The following is a 16,005-nucleotide window of genomic DNA, read 5'->3' as shown; positions in this document are numbered from 1 at the left end:
CTCTTGCCATTGTTTTTAGAGGGAGCAGCTTCACTGAGCCACCCATATTTTCTCACCCCCCCCCCAAGGGTAAACTCAACAGCAAGATCAAAATTCTAGATGAGGAACGTAGTCTGTGTTTATGAAAAACAGCTATCCTCCACAAATATGTGGGCGGATAACAAGTCTGTTAAGAATCATACCAATGTCTCACGCAATTCTTTAAAAATTGTCACCATCTTATTGTTTATACTCTTCTCATCCACCGTTAATTTTCTGTAGCATGAAACCCCTTCCATGCTGTTTATTCTGCTGCTGTTTTTTCCTTACCGTATTCCAGATCCCCTTTGAAAGCTCTCTGCTTTTGATATCCCTTGACTACTGCTCTCCCCACAAAGACAGGATTCATTTTGAGTACAGTTGTGTTCTGGAATGTTCAGGCATAATCTCCTGATTTGAGAGAATGCATGAAGATAGATGCAAGGAATACAGTGACTTATCTCCTTCTCTCAGCTACACAGTAGGGCTGTATCTAAAGGCAAAGAGCTTATTTCCTCCCCTCCTGTCCTAAACACAGTACTGGCTCATAAGTACTAAGTACAAGTTCTGTTGATTTTTTTTCCAATTTTAGTAGGGTGAGTAGACCATGAAAGAATGATCATTGATATTTTCTTGGGCTCATAATTTTTAAAAATTACTAAAAGCAAGATTTTAGGTTGAGAATCTGTCTTTATGTTAAGATAGCAGAGTAAATGAGAGGTGACTTGAGCACAATGCTGATGTTAGCTATTAACCCTGCCACTTAACTGGTGGTCAGACCTTGAGTCAACTTATAATTTCCAGCTCTCGTTTTCTTTATCTGTGAATCATAAATAATGATGATGGTGCATTCCTCATGGTGTCACTGTAGGGATTTTGTGAGTTTATCCATATAAAACTGTGCATACAATTAGCACTATATAAATGTTGGCTATTATTATTAGATTGATTCTTTTGTTCTATTCAAGAGACTTTATTATTAATTGTTCTTCTATATTTGAGAGCCCTAACTATTAAGACTTTCACTTTTTACTGGAAAGAATGTATGTGAAGCTAAGTTTACCTACCCCATCACTGTTCTTTGGTCTGATGGGCCTTATCATCAACACACAGTCACTGAATGCCTGCTGTACATAGACTCCTAAACTACCTGCCAATGCTCTTACCTATGGTGTCTAAAATTCTTCATTGCCTCATCAAATATTTTCAGAAGGATCAATATGTATGGAACTGCATGTCTTCTGAATTTTGAAAATGAATTATTAACTTGCATTTTCTTGGCTATAAACTATGCATCAACCCCCTACTCAATTATTGCTTTCCTCATTATTTCATCTAACTGACCTAGAATACTTTACACAAAGCTGACTGATGGAAAAATAACATGAAAAATATAATGTCATGAGAACTGTTTTCTGACATTAGCTCTGTTTTTATTTCTGCAAGGTAACAGCATCGTTTGTCTTTCCAGTCATATTCAGTTCCATTACTCTTGAGGCCCATTATTTTCTCAAGAGTTATTCCAACCTGCTTTTGAACATCCATCACCACATCCTTGTGTCCTTTATGTTTAGTGGCACAATACAAAGGTTTCATATTTTCAGTCACAAGCCATTCATAAGAAGCACCTAGTATAAGTGTTTGTCAGCATTAATTTTTTTCTATATACCTAAGGCATTTACTGCATCAAGGAATATAGCTAGCAATTGTTCCTTAAATTTTTTCTTCACTTTCAAAGCTTTCATTCCCTTTAAAAAAATAATCCTTGTATAATGCTATTGTTGGATTTGTTCAATCCTCCTCTTTCTGTGTCTTATCTCCCAAAGTACTTTGCCTCTATAATATTTTCTCTCTTCTTAGTATTTGAAGTCTAGATGAAATATGCAACCTCTCTTCGGAGACAGCTGAATCTATCTGGCTTAGACTACTTGATCTAAAATAATGCTAAGCTTTATATTTTCTTATGGTCCTCACCCCAAAATGTAATCTCTGGAAAACTCTTCTCTCCCTCCCTTCCTAGAAGATTTAGGGATGGACAGATGTCTTCACTTCTTTCTTCTCCATCCCAGGCTCTCAGTACAATGCTTAGGAAATATTTCCAGGGCAACTAAAAACTACCAGTGTTTAAATGTGTGAAGTCTGAGATTTTATAGAAGACATCTTTTTCTGGCCCAGAAGTCCATGTGCAGCTCATTTTCATACAACTGACTCAAAAGAGTAAATCAATAGAAAAATATTTCTCCCATATTTTCTAAGTTAATAACATGTGGAGGCCCACATTTCTATAATAAACTGACCAAAGCCCTGGGAGAAGAATAAAATATAAACTGAAGCTACAGCTTCTTCCCTGGAAGATTCTTATAGGTATAATTCCTTTTAATAAAGAACATGCTGAAAGTTGACCTTCTGGTAAAATGTTACATGTTCCCACTTAGGTCCTCTCTTTGGATTCATATAAGACTTAGAAAAATCTTTAGGAACCTGATGACCAGTTAGTGTCTCTATAATTTTCTTGTTAATAGAATATTGGACTAAACAGAGTCTTCCTTTTTCTTAACTACATAATTTCAAAGATTCTTAGAAGTATGTTACTTAAATGCACATTGTCTTGGTAAATGCTTATGTATTTATCTTTGATTTGTTTCTAATACAGGGACCTCCTGGATTACAAGGAATACAACAGACTCTTGGTGGATATTTTAACAAGGTATGACTTCTCTTTTCCCACAATTTGTGTACACTGAGAGTTTATGGTGTTACATGTATTTAAACATCTTTCAATGCTAAAAACTGTTTGCAAAAATTATATATATATATATAATATTACTTTACTCCATATATTATCATAAGCTCCGAGTTTTACTTCTATAAATTAGAGATTAATTCAAAGTTCAGTTGTTCAGACATTGATAATGTCCTTTGTCTAGTTTCTCTAAGGGCAGAAAGCAATTATTTGCTGCCCAGAAGCTCTGGGTATCACAGCAGGTGTTGGATTTCTTATCAAAACTGGTAGGTGCTGCACAAATCTCAAGCAAATGTTCACACACCATAGGTCAGCAGCAGGAGCCTCCTCCTGTGAGTAGGAGTAGCTTTAAACTTCCCCAAGTTCTTTCCATCACAACTGGGATAAATGGAATGACCATGTGGAGGTCTCTGAGTACAAAAGGCAAGCCCACTGTACTCCTGATTCTGCAAGGAAGCAGCAGGGAGAGAACAAGGGTTAGTAACCATGTCTGAGACAGAAGTCTAAATGAAATCCTCAATGGATTCATCACTCAATAATGAGTATTTGTGATCTGATCACTTTGTGTGATGCATTATGTCCACTGAGTAGGGCCCTTTTTATTCACAATGGCTCATCACTGATATTATTTCTCAAAGAAAAATGAGGGGAACTGGGTGTGATGGAGCATGCCTATAATCCCAGCAGCTGAGGAAGCCAAGGCAGGAGAATTGAGTTCAAAGCCAGCCTCAGCAAAGAAGAAGTGCTAAGTAACTCAATGAGACCCTGTCTCTAAATAAAATACAAAATAGGGCCAGGGATGTGGCTCAGTGGTCAAGCACCCCTGAATTCAATTCCCCATCCCAAAAGAAAAAAGAAAAAGAAAAAGGTGGGGACAGTCACTCTTGTGTCTTCTTTCCCTGTTTTCTGGCTTTTTCCTCCTATAAATTCCTCTAAGTACTGTTGCACCTCTCTATTTACAAATCCCAAAGACACTGTGTTCCAGATCAGGCCTTGAAAATAGCTAGTGCTCAAAAAAAAAAAAAAAAAAAGTTAATGAACTAATTAAATCCTACTTCTTCATTCATCAAATTAGGTTAGTATAAGGACCTAGACAATTTGTGGTTGACAAATTTAAAATTAAATGTGTAGACAATTTGTTGTGTTTTATAAATTTTAGATGGTTATCCTGTCTCATATTTTCTCATTTATTTAGATTTTATTAGAAAGAGTGCTTAGGATATATTTTATGATCCTTTATTAAACATTTTTAAATAAGTCTATACTAGCCTTTTCAAAACATTAGGGCTTGGCACAAGTGAAAAAGTAAGCTAAAAGATATTTCATCTAAATTTAATCAATGTAATGACTCCTACAGTTATAAAATAGGGCTTATACATGCTTCAAAATAATGAGAATAAGTTGGCTCTCATGTAACAATGTCAGCTAGAAAAACTTAAAACATATACTGTATTACTTTCACCCTTGGTGTAAAATTTTACCAAATTGCTACTCAGCTACTTAAATATTTGCTAACACTTGCAAAACTTTTAAAGCTCATATCTTTACAGGTCTCCCAATACTACTTTAGTATATACTTTATCTTACCAATGAGTCAGTTTTTCCTTAAATGAAAATATATGGAGCCTTTATATTTTAGAGTCTAAAGTTGAGAATGTAAATTTTTAAACTTTAAGGTAGTATTACAAAAAATGTGAGCTGACTGAAGCAGCTGAGTGGGGAATCTTGTTAGTTACAAGCCAGTACTTGGAACTTGGCTATTGTATCACTTAAAAGAACTCTAGCTATCATTATCGCCATTACAGTACTGAGGCTCACAGTGTTTAGTCCACATGTGTCCTGAATGTGACTTTAGAGCTCAAAGATAACTGAATAAAGAGGAGGGACCAAAGCCTTTTTTTTTTCCTGCCAAATTCTGAAATTTACAAAAATGCATCAGAAAGTTTTCAACATTGGGAATTAACAGGAGGTAGCTTGACAAACCTTTCATTCTGCTTCCTTCTGAGAGCACTTAGAGCTCTATACTGAGGTCCCACAAGGACAGAGGAGATGCCTCCCCCTTCCCAATCCCACACCCAGTCCCCACACTGACTGGTGTATCTGCACTGTAACCACCTCCTCCTCACGCGGAGCTTCATAAAAAAAGGGGTGAACTGTGCTGCAGTGAGCGAGATGCATGTTTTCACTTGGTGACATCCCCAGCGCCCATATCCATCTGTTTTGGGACACTGAAGTTGTTTCATTCTGTAATTTGTTGCATGCCTGATGGCCTGGCTATAATAAATGATCACAGCAAGAAGAGGGGCCTGAGTAAAACTTTTCTGGAGATTAAATAATGGACCGTGTATTGAGACATATAAAGTGACACTCCAAGGTTAAAATAATCTTCCCTTTTAAATTGGCATTGATTAATGTGATGTCTGCACTTGAGCCCTGGCCCTCAGTTCCTTAGCTGGCAGCAGCTCCAACAGTCAAGCAGCCCAGATTTTGCTGAAGCAGCTCCCTCAGGGAACATGAATAGCAGAGTACTCATACACATTCCCTCCCTGTTCTAAATTAAAAGATCCATTGTTTGTCTCTGGTCCCTGGAACCCTCTCTTGCCCTTTGTTCCTAGTACAGGAATTGATCTTTTCACCTACAAATTCCCTGTGTCACCTAGAAGGGGAAGTTTAGGCATTAGAAACCCTCTCCCTTCATAATATGAGTCAACAAGGGAAGGAAACAAGGGCAGTGAGGAATAGAGGGATAGAGACTTAGGAGTGAGGTCAGGAAGATTATATGTGTGTTCATGTGTATTTTTGCATGCTCATTTGGAAATGCAATGAATAAAATGTAGAAGATTTCCCTATCTCAAAAATAATTTGCAAAACAGCTGCTCCCATTCTGCAAGATTGTTTGCCAAAACACAACAATGCTGAGCATGTTCTTCCCCTTAAGGAAAATCTGCTCATGATCCAGCAAACTGCTCTTCCAGCTCTGGGGATTTTAATAAAAATTTGATAGGCTCTGTCAACTTCTAAAGCCATCAGCTCCCTACATAGAGGGAAAAAAAAGATAGTGTCATCTATGACAGCCAAGTACTGGTGGATTTTACATTTGATATTGTTTTTTAGAGATCCGCATTGAAAATGCATAGTTGTGTAGCCTTACATTACCACACTTGGTCTCAGCTGTTGGAGATTGATGCCATGCCTCCCAGCAACCAATTCTGGTGTTCACTTCTCCAAATTGTTGATCCAAAAAAACCCCATTTTCTAGCAAAATAGTCTATTTTTCCTTTCATATATCAAATCATAACTTTATTTTAATATTCACAGTCCAGAAAGGACAAAAACCTTTATCCAAAATCAAATATTCAGGGTCTTTCCAAGCAGCAAGGTAAGCCCAACAAGAACACATAAAACGAAGGCTTGATTAGAAACACTGCAGGCAATACTTCTGGTCCCAGAAGAGTTAAACATACACTAAGTCCTAACTTCCTCCCTCTCCCTTTGTTGCCCAGGAGCCACTGTCTTTGGGGAGCATCAAGAGCTTGGGCAGAGACTAGGTGCTTTCAGATCTTGGTTTGATTAAACAGAGCCCCAAAACTTACCTGGGTCCTCTCCTTCCCTTTCACAACTGATACAATGTTTTCTTGCAAGTAACTCAGAGGTTGAACTTTGGGCCACCCTTTGGTTTCATTTTAAGTTAGTACAATGTTCATAGGCCATATTTTATGGTTTAACTTGCTGGGGTTGCCACAACAAAATGTCTCAAACTGAGTATCCTGAACAGCAGAAATGCATTGTCTCATAGTTCTGGAGGCCATGAGTCCAAGATGAAGGTCCTGGTAGGGCTGTGCTGTTTCTGAAGGCACCAGGGAGGGGTAAGTTCCAGACTTATCTGTCTCCTAGCTTCTGGTAGTTCTTTGGCCATCTTCATGTGGCATTCTCCCTGTGTGCACATGTCTCTGTGTCGAAATTTCCCTTTTTATAAGGATGTAATCATATGGGAATTGGAATCCTCCCTACTCTCATTATAGGCTCATCTTAACTAGTTAGATTTGCCATCATACCATTGCCAAAAACAGTTAACATTCCGAAATGTTGGGATTGGGACTTAAACATTTGAATGGAGCTAGGGGTCATCCAGTTCAACCCAAAACAGATAACTTCTTGGTGTATTTTGTTTGTTTGTTTTTAACCTTATGTCTCTTCATGCCAGAGATATTACAGCAAATTCCCCAAGGGCTTAGCTGGGTTATTTTTAATGACCCCATGTTGTGGAAGGGAAGACATGTCATTGGTTTCTTTCACTAGTGGAGCCATAGAAAATTGATATTTCAGTTTTGAGGACCTACAAAAATAGCTGTCTCTTATACTTCAACAAGTACATGTCTGGGCACATTCTCTCTTTTCCAAAGAATACACTCTTCAACACAGAGTAGTTCAAGTCCTTCCACTTGCTTGACCATAAGTTTCAAAGTTCTATTCACCATTTCCCCAAAGAGAACAAAAGACAGTGCTGATGTCCCATAATTCTTGAGATGACCAGGCAGATTCCCACCCTCACACCATGATCTCTCATCACTTTGTATCAAGAACTTTTAATAAACACATTCAAAACTGTGCAACTATTTATTTTGAAGGCTCACAAGAATTTTGATAATGGCAACAAGGCCTAAAATAATCAAAATAGTATCCGAAATAGAACTGTAGTTCCAAAGACACAAAGGCTGTCTAATATTCTGTAAAGCCTGGTTATTTTCTGGTGCCATTGGCTTAGAGAAGGTGGAGAAAATAATCACATGTGTCAATGAGCTAATGGTACTGAAGCTCAAGTTTTAATCTCCCTCATTTGTTAATTCAGGAGTGGAGAGTAGCACCAGAGGCCCCTGAGGACTTTTGATTGGTTGGATTTCCTGGCCTAACTATTGAGTAAAGCAACTATAGTGTACTCTAATACACAATAGATGGCCCTGTTGTTTTTCTAGGTATAATAACCTCCAGAAAATCAAGATTCTAGAATGGTGAATCCTAGAGAAAAATGAGAGGCCATCTATCATAAGAACAATAATAATATCAATTATAAACTACTATTTCTTATAGGAGTAGAATGTGAATGACATGGAAGGTACATTTAATGTCTCAAAAATACAGCAATAGTGATCTGAACTGGTGACTACATTTTTGTTGTTTAAACATTTCTCTACATTTATCTATCTATACTTTTAGTTTTTCTGCCAAATCATGTATCTTTAATCAGAAAATAAAGGGAAACCATGTGGATTAGAATTATTGACTTATTTACTCAACAACAATTTATTGAATGCTTTCTTTTTGCTAGTTACTTAACAAGGCATGAAGGATTCAATTCTAGGTCTTCATGGAGCTTAAATTCTAGTGCAAGAGTTTTTAAAAAACAACTTTAAACAAACACAATTTTTTTTTTTAAAAGTAGCATTATGAGAGGAAAATACAATGTTCAGTGAGAGGGTATGAGAAAGAGATTTATCTGGAAGACTAAGAAGACTAAGAAAGGCACTTTCCAATGGTTGATACTGGAGGGAGGACTGGGTGTTGGACAGAAGAAGAAGAAAAGCCATAGAGTAGTGATCCAGAGGCTGAGATGGAAGGATCTTGGTCCATGTGAGAAGCTGCAAGAAGAACATTATAGCTGGAGCCTCAGAGGGAGAAGAATGGCCCAGATGGTGCTGGAGGGTGTTTGATGCCTCTGTTAAGGCTTTGAAAGAAGTCAGAACATCTAGTAAATGTATCTGTCTGATCTTATGTGGAGAATATATGTGTCAGGGGATCCAGAATGAACTGCAGAAGGCCAATTGGGGACCCAGTATCATGATCCTGGTGAGACATGATGGTGATCTGCCTGGGATGAAGGCAAATAGCCTAGAGTAGAAATTAGGGGAGTGTCAAGGAGACTGGATGGCTGTACATGAGAAGTAAGTAAGGGGTCGTGTTATGCCGCAGTCTGGCTGCAGCAAAATAACGGGGGGGGCGGGGGGAGCAACTTGTGTAGATTGATACAGCAGGAGTGGGAGCTGTTTATTGTAGGACCGGAGGCATATATATACATTCCACACAGCTTATCTTAATTAACATAAACTGGATACAGCAGTCAACCAATAAGAAATCTCCACACTTAATGGCTCGCTGGCGCCACCTCACAAACCACTCCCCCTGGCAAAATGCCAGGCGCCATCCTGACTTGTTTACAGACTCTAACAGTGTTAGGAATGACACCCTGATTAAAGGAAGAAGAGTCCTATGGAAGGGGGAAGGTGAGTGCAGGTTGTCTTGCTTTCCTTGATTTTTTTCAACTATAAAATAAAATTACTTGCTCATTTAAAAAGAGAAAATGCAGGGGCTGGGGATGTGGCTCAAGCGGTAGCGTGCTCGCCTGGCGTGCGTGCGACCCGGGTTCGATCCTCAGCACCACATACAAAGATGTTGTGTCCGCCGATAAAATAAAAAAATAAATAAATATTTAAAAAAAAGAGAAAATGCAGAATTAAATTGGGAAAGAGTAATTATCGTTCTCCCACTTCTGGATTAACCAGTGTTAACAGTATGATGTAACTCTCTTCTCTTTTTTATCTTATATGTGTATTTGTTGCATATTTTAACTTCAGCTTTGAATTTGTTAACTGAATTGCTTCTAGAAGTTACAAGTGAATACCGAAAGCAGGAAATTAGATATACAGATTTAAAATTCAGGCAGAAGGTGCAGGATGGGTATATAAACTTGTTTTTGTGTAATGATGCCTGGACCATAAGACTGCTTGAGAGAAAGTGTTGAGTCACATGAGAAAAGAGTCTGAACAGCGAGTTTGCAGTTAAAAGAGGGAAAAAAAAGAGGTGAGAGAGAAAGAGAGAAAGTGGCAGATGCAGCTAAGAGGTCATTAATGCAGAGAAAGCCTTGCCAACAGTAGAGCTGCTTCAGTGGATTGGCTGGAGCCAAAGTCACATTACTATGAGGTTTGGCGAAAATTGGGGATGAGTAAGTGGTATCAGAGCCCAGTGATCTCACCTGAAAAAGTTAAAGAAGCAAGGAAGTGGTTAAGAATTTTACAGTAGAGGTGAAAGGCCAGACTCAGCCTTATTTCAACTCCACTTACACAAAAGGAAACTTTAAAATGCTAAAGTTAGAGAGAGAAAACAAAGATACACTTGGCCATCCTTACCTGTCTGTTCCACATCTGAGGATTCAACCAACCATGGGTGGAAAATATTTGTAAAACATTACATCTTTTTTTATAAAAAAATTTATTTTCTTTAATTAGTTATACATTACAGTAGGATGCATTTATGCACTTTGATATATCATACACAGATGGGATTTAATTTCACATTTTTCTGAGTGTACATGATGCAGAATCATGTTGGTCATGTAGTCACATATATACATAACAGTAATAATATCTGTTTCATTCTACTCTTTCCTATCCCCACATCCCCTCCCTTCCCCTCCCTTCACCTCCCTCTACCTAATCTAAGGTAATGTAATTTTTCCTTAGTGCCCCCTACCTTATTGTGAATTACCATCCACATATTAGAGAAAACATTTGACCTTTGGTTTTGTGGGATTGGCTTATTTCACTTAGCATGATATTCTCCAACTCCAAACATTTACTGGCAAATGCCATAATTTCACTCTTCTTTAAAGCTGAGTAATATTCCATTGAGTATATATACCATATTTTCTTTATTTGTTCATCTTTTGAGGGACACCTAGGTTGGTTCCATAGGCTAGCTATTGTGAATTGAGCTGCTGTAAACATTGATGTGGCTGCATCACTGTAGTATGCTGATTTTAAGTCCTTTGGGTATAAACCAAGGAGTGGGATAGCTGGGTCAAATGGTGGTTCAATTCCCAGTTTTCTGAGGAACCTCCATACTGTTTTCCATAGTGGTTGTACCAATTTGCAGTCCCACCATCAATCCTTGCCACATCCTTGCCAACATTTATTGTTGCCTGTATTCTTGATGATTGCCATTCTGACAGGAGTGAGATGAAATTTTAGAGTAGTTTTGATTTGCATTTCTCTAATTGCTAGAGATTTTGAACACTTTTTCATATATTTGTTGATCAATTGTATTTTTTCTTCTGTGAAGTGTCTGTTCAGTTCCTTAGTTCATTTATTGATGGGTTATTTGGTTTTTTGGTGTTTAGTTTTTTGAATTCTTTATATATATCCTAGAGATTAATGCTTTATTGGAGGTTCATGTGGTAAAGATTTTCTCCCAATCTGTAGGCTCTCTCCATATGTTATTTATTGTTTTCTTTGCTGAGAAGAAGCTTTTTAATTTGAATCCATCCCATTTATTGATTCTTTATTTTACTTCTTGCATTTTAGGAGTCTTGTTAAGGAAATCAGATCCTAGGCTGACATGCTGCAGATTTAGGTCTATATTTTCTACTATTAGGCACAGGGTCTCTGTTCTAGTGCCTAAATATTTGATCCATATTGAGTTGATTTTTGTGCAGGGTGAAAGACAGAGGTTTAATTTTATTTTGCTACCTAAGGATTTCCAGTTTTCCCAGCATCATTTGTTGAATAGGCTATCTTTTCCCCAGTGAATGTTTTTGGCAACTCTTGTCTAGTATGAGTTAACCGTATTTATTTGGGTTTGTCTCTGTGTCCTCTATTCTCTACCATTGGTCTACAAGTCTATTTTGGTGCCAATACCATGCCATTTTTGTTAATATAGCTCTGTAGTGTAGTTTAAGGTCTGGTGTTGTGATGCCTCCTGCTTCACTTTTCTTGCTAAGGATTGCTTTAGCTATTCTGGGTCTCCTATTTTTCCAAATAAATTTCATGATTTTTTTTTTGTTTCCATGAAAAATTTCATTAGGATTTTAACAGGAATTGCATTAAATCTGTTTAATGCTTTTGGTAGTATGGCACCACGATCAAGTGGGATTCATCCCAGGGATGCAGGGTTGGTTCAACAAAGGGAAATCAATAAATGTAATTCATCATATTAATAGGCTTAAAAACAAGAATCATATGATCATCTCAGTAGATGCAGAAAAAGCATTTGACAAAATACCGCACACTTTCATGTTCAAACACTAGAAAAAGCTAGAGATAGTAGGAACATACCTCAACATTGTAAAAGCTATATATGCTAAACCCAAGACCAGCATCATTCTAAATGGGGAAAAATTGAAAGCATTCCAGCTAAAAACTGGAAGAAGACAAGGATGTCCTCTTTCACCACTTCTATTCAACATCATCCTTAAAACTCTAGCCAGAGCAATTAGACAAAACTTTATCTCTTTACTGAATATGTGCACTTTTTTTTCAAGTCATTTTATTTTCTGGTCATATCATTTCCTAAATAACACAGTATACCAACTATTTATATATTAGTTACATTGTATTAGGTATTTTAAGTAATCTTGAGATGATTTAAAGTATAGGGATAAATATGCATAAGTTATTGCAAATACTATGGCATTTTATATAAGGGGTTAGAGCAACATATTTTAGTATCCCTGGGGAACCCTTGAAGCAATTTCCCATGGATGGTGAGGCATTACTGTATTTGTGTTTTTACCCAAAGGAGAAGTAAATTTTCTTTCATCTTTGTGGAGGTGGAGCAAGGCTGAAATTAGGTTCCTGTCCTCCCACAGAGGCTGAGAAACTGGACTCCATCTTTCTTGGTGATTACCTTTCAAAAGAATTGCTCCAGTCCTTGAGAAAGACATTCTAGGGTCATTTAGCCAAAGAGGAGCTTTTTAAAAGATTTACATCTCAAAAGGATAGGAAATGGATTTACTAGCACAAGTTATCTAAATTAAGTGCTTTTAAAAAAGGGAGATCAGGGCCTAGAGTCAAAAATAAGTCTATCTAAAGTGTACTTCAGGTTATAGGAACATTAAGGGCATCTTGGTCAGTGGGCACAGACAACATTTATTGGCCTTTTGAAAGAATGGTTCAAGAATGAAGAGGAAAGCATAGCTTAAGAGAAATGTGTACCCAAGAGACTATGTATTTGGTGTTAAGTTTGGAAAAGAGAAAATAGGTAGACAAGGAGATATTAAAGAATTTTGCCAATTTTAGCTACATTTACTTAATTTTAACAAATTTGCCAATTTCATCTAATGGGAATAGGTAACATTAATGAGGAAAATGTCCAAAAAAGGCAAAGGGTATGTGATTCATAGGACTTATAGAGCCAAGGTCAAATGCATGGCTTTGTAGGTTTGGTGGCAGGAATTTGAAGTGCTGCCTGAGAATTTGTATTTTTTTTTCCAGTGTGATAATGGGAAAAGTTATCTGCCCAGTGAAATGGAATCAAATTAGTGGTCTGGGGACCGCAGAAGTGGAAAACTCAGTCATAGGTAGGGCCAGTGGAAACTTCTAGGTGTGAATGTGGAAAATTGAGGCTTTGCCCCACTAGGTATGGAGTTTCTCAAAAGCCATTTCCTGAAGATGTCACAGAGAAGACAGATGGGGCCTCCAACATCTGAGCTATTTAACAGAATATCTAACAGGACCATTTAACAAAAGCTGAGAAAGACAAAGATGTCTGCCAAAGCCACATAATATCCATAAAAAGCTGACCCAGTACTAGTAACTGACTGTGTTTTCAAGACTAAATGCATTAAAATTAAGTGGACTTTTGTTTTATTTTTTACCTAGGGAAATGGTGAACTTGGAGCTAGTGACCCTAAAGGAGAAAAGGTAATAATATTTTTCAATGTGAATTAAAAGGCCCGGTGTTTTGTACCAACCCTGTCTCCCCACCGCGTCAGTCAGGTCCCCTTAGCAGTAAGCAAGAGCTTCACCTGCCTCTTGACCAGGCAGCTCCTCAGTAACCACTGCCCAGCAGAAGTTGGCTACAAGAAATGGGACAGCTGAAGGGGAAAAAGCTATAATGAGGTAAAATAAATTAGAACACAAGATCTGACTTATCATTAGATTTTGGTGAATAGTAGAGGTAGCAAAAAACAGTTCAAAGACCCCTCAGGTGAAATGCCTCAGTCTCAGGCTCCATCCCGTGTGTTTGTAAGTACCAAACAAAGACTGGAACATTTTTGTGGGAACATTTTTTGGTGGGGTTTTAATCTGTACAGCAGTATTTTGAACAAATAACTATCTCAAAAACAATTTTTAAAAAACAGTGCTGATAAATTTCCATTGCATTTAATTATCATCATTCATTAGTTTAATGTTATTAGCTGTGAAGATGACAGATTCACTTTTCTACTAGAAAAGATGTTTCACTCCTGTTTGACTCTAAAATTGCCATGACCTTGGATTCAGTGTGAATGTGCCATTGTCAGAGAAAACAAGAAACCAGCACATTAAATCTACTGAGATGAGTAGAAGGTGGCATGTGAGTGCCACCTTCATTCATTCACCCAGTAAAAACTGTCTTGATTGAGGGCAGGGTATTTCAACATGAATCCAAGAAAATATGACCTCTATGCATTATAAATTCCAGCAACCAGACTTTTAAAAACTCATGTATTCCTCACCAGAAAATACTGCTAAAAGAGAGTCTCAAGAGAAACTAGGAGCTTCTTTTAGATTGGCCATTGAAAATGAAATTTTCTGCAAAATAATTAAATAAATAAAACCTTGACATTCTGAAAGGAATTTTTTAAAAAAATAATTATATAGCAGTGCAATTCACTATGGGTCTTGGATTTTACTGCTAGTACATTAGCATTATTTCCTGTAACCCAATAGCTTACAGAAACCATAACCCACCATAACAAACACATTACATTTTAAGCAATTACTACTGGACACATGCAGGCTAAGGGGCAGGGGAGAAAGCCATGGAGCTTGTCACATATAACAGCTGAGCAAAGGAGAGCATTGTGACACTTTTAAAGCACTTAAACGATGATTCATTCCTTGAAACAAAACAGCTGACTTCTGTTTTGCTATATTCATTAGGAAACATATGTTACTTAGGAATTCATAAGACCTCACTGATGAGAAATTTGATTCTGTAAAACAGGTGTATTTCAAACTCTAAGGACCTTTTCTATTGCTCAAAATCTTTTCTAATTGCTTCAGAATCTTAAGTGGAATTAGACAAAGCCAGTGGCATAACTGTTCCCTCTTCCCACCCAAATAAATAACTTAGAAGAGTCTACAGGGAACTTGATGCAGTATCTAATATAAGTGTACATATGAAAAGATTTTTAAATTGTAATTAACAGGGAAAAGCCTCTGCCCATAAGTAATACATAAAATAAATTAAAAGACATAAGTATCACAGTTGCTAAGAGTGAAATCAACTCTACTTATTCACACTCAATTCTTCTCTATTCTGGAAAAACATGTTCTTTTTTAAAATTGCAGTGTTGCTCATGGGTCACCACAGTGAAATTTTAGAACTTCTCTAGTTACTCTCCTGGGTCTTTTGCTTTATGCCTGTGGTGGCCCTAGTGGTCCTGATTCCTGGCTGCATATTAGAATGACCTGGAGAGCTTTTAGGAAATACCTGCTCCAGCCCTGTCCTTAGAGACTTTGCATTGGGGTGAGACTGATAGCTTTATCATTTAAAAGTGCTTCAGATAATCCTCACATGCAGCCAGGGATAAGAACCACTGAGTGTTGGAAAGAGTATGAGCTCTGGGATCAAAAGTAAGTCGTGGCATTAACAACTGTGTCACCTTGGGAATGCCACTTCATTTCTGTAAACATCAGTTTCCTCAATTTAGCTACCAGAGTTCATGGGAGGATTAAAAGCAAATGAAATGAACTTACCAAAAAGCACAATTCCAAACACACATGAAGCCCCCCATAAAAATTTGTTCTTTTCTCCTAAACCTTTTCCCTCTATTGAGGTCTCATTTAGTTCTTTTTGGCATTAATTGCTACCATCTTTGGTGGCTTGTCTTGCTCCTCTTTGCATCTCCCACCACAATTTCAACAGAGAATGGACTCAACTTGTGTTGTAGAATAAAAGATTTAACCAGAGTACCTTAAACACATAAATGACTTATCATGGCTATATTATGTGCCACTTCTTGATGCACTGACCACAAAGTAGAGTTACACAAACAGCCTACTCTTCAGAACCCAACATCAAAACGAGGCTCCAGACAAGCACAATCAGCATTAGAATGTACGTACATATTACTTCCAGTTTAGCAGCCACTCCCTGTATCAAACATAGTAAGATAAGGAGAACCAGCAGGAAAGACAATTTGGTTTTGACAGTAAATGGCAATGGAGGCCATACATCCACAGGACCAGCCTACTAGAATTGAAATA

Source organism: Urocitellus parryii, chromosome 8, assembly GCF_045843805.1.
Source record: "Urocitellus parryii isolate mUroPar1 chromosome 8, mUroPar1.hap1, whole genome shotgun sequence".
NCBI lineage: Eukaryota > Metazoa > Chordata > Mammalia > Rodentia > Sciuridae > Urocitellus > Urocitellus parryii.
The sequence above is the reverse complement of the archived record's forward strand: the minus strand, read 5'-3'. Positions refer to the sequence as shown.